The sequence below is a fragment of the Odocoileus virginianus genome, chromosome 20 (assembly GCF_023699985.2).
Source record: "Odocoileus virginianus isolate 20LAN1187 ecotype Illinois chromosome 20, Ovbor_1.2, whole genome shotgun sequence".
In the NCBI taxonomy this organism is placed as follows: domain Eukaryota; kingdom Metazoa; phylum Chordata; class Mammalia; order Artiodactyla; family Cervidae; genus Odocoileus; species Odocoileus virginianus.
The window spans coordinates 12,136,827-12,138,938 of record NC_069693.1 but is presented as its reverse complement, the minus strand read 5'-3'; positions in this window follow the sequence as shown (position 1 = coordinate 12,138,938).

The window sequence follows — 2,112 nt, the reverse complement described above, 5'->3', positions numbered from 1 at the left end:
GAACCTGCCTGCCAATGCAGTGAGACATAAGAGATGTGGGTTCGCTCCCTGGGTTGAGAAGATCCCCTGGAGCAGGGCATGGCAACCCGCTCCAGTATTCTTGCCTGGAGAATCCCATGGACAGAAAAGCCTGGTGGGCTAATAAGACAAAGATTTAAAAAGCAGCAACATAAACATTCTTTTTCCCATTTATATAGATTTTTCTTGGATTTATTTCAACAGTAATTAATTTTTTTTTCAGAAATATTCTGGGGGTGAGAAATAAGAATTCTGAGGGGACTTAGAGAAAACCAAAGAGTAATGTGAGCCCTAGCACTTTGGCATGTGCTATGTCTGAAGAAATTAATAAACATGTGTTCTGAAAAATCCCATGGACAGAGGAGCCTGGTGGGCTACACTCCACAGGGTTGCAAAGAGTCAGACATGACTTAACAATTCAACCACCAACAGCACTGAAGACTTTCAAAGGGACACTTCGTGTTCGATGTAATGGTCAGTGAGAGTCAGAGCTATGGCGGCTATTGACTCTGGTGAGGAATGAATAAATATTCCTCGCTGTTCTCAGGAACTGTGATCAAATGTTGAAACTCTTTTACACCTGGACTCTGTAGAGCGGGTTCTCCTACTTAGGGTGGAAACATGACACAGTCCAGGAAGTTGAAAGAATGCCTCCCCAGCCACAGATAATACCTTTTTTCTCTTCTTTGAATAGGTGAACTACAGACACAGGGAAACTTCCTGCCTGAGCCATGACCTTCTCCCTCAGTCATGGATGGTTCTGAAAGGCTAAGGAAAGGCAGCAGATAGTGGGCAAAAATATTGACTTAATATTTCAAAGCTGAACTGATGCAATTCCTGTGAAAAGAAGCTTTTGGAAAGCCTTTAAGACTGAGAACTCATAGAGTAGAGTTCCCTCCCAGAACCCTGTAATTCCATTACCAAAACACATTTCACACCATCTTGTAATTGTTTTTTTTACCTCCTTGATCTGAACAGGGATGTGTTTATTTTGCTGATTAGTGAATCCCCAGGGCCTGGTATAGTCCTGGCTTGCAGGGAGCCATTATGGGAGATCCCACCCATAACAAGGTCATGAGGAGAAAACCTGAAACGCAAAGCTGTTCAGGCTACAAGGGATCCTCTAGGTTGACCCCGGCCTCTACCCAACCCTGGATCCTCCCCCTCTGGCTGTTGTCCTTGTTCGTCCTGTTGCGGATCTTTGCGTTGCCTGCCAAGAGCTCTCCTCCTCCTCTTTCACTAAATAAAGATCAACATAGAACCCTAATTAATAAATCTCCTGGATGCTGGTTCCCTATGAAGGGGCCAGGGATGAAGGAAATGTTTCAAGTAAAAACCCTTTTGCTGGCACTCTGGCTTGTTTGGCAAATGTGTACTAATGCACAGGACTGCTCACAACACCTTAATCATAACAGCATAAAGAACCTGATCACAAAAGGCCCTGAAAGGCACAGAGCCCTTCGGGGGGTGAGGAAGCCCTATTGGAGAACACAAAAAATATTATTCTAAAAGTGGTTATTGGATCAACATTTGATTGTGGTTATTGTGCTGAGGTTGTGCAGTAAAAACTATTGTTAATATAGTTAAGGATTTAGAAAAATAAGAGTTTAGCCCTAGTGTGGAAACAATAAGATAATTGTTAATTTTAACCAAGAGTGCCAAAACAGAGGCTGCCTCACCAGAGCCACAGAGTCTTTGTGTGGTAAACTTTTTAGATAAATTTAGCTGAGAACTTTTGCAAAAAGGCTGACCTTTGCGTTAATAGGATTGTATTTCTACTATGTTGCAACCTGCTGTACCATGTGACTGCAACTTTTCTGTTTTCTGCTAAACTCAAGGCAAAACAGAACAATAAAGAATAGACTACTGAAAACAGTTTTGCCTTCACCTAGGTCATAAAATGTTAATAGGCCCCAAGGCCAGAAGATAATGTACAAAGATCCACTATGAAAGAAGACTCTCATGAACAAAGAAGTATGCAGAAAACACCCTGGTTTCGTGAAGGACAAAATTGAAGTAATGTTAAACTAAACTTTGTATGCTTATCTTTCACCTCCCCTTAAAAATGTACAACTTAGGGTATAAAAGCTACAG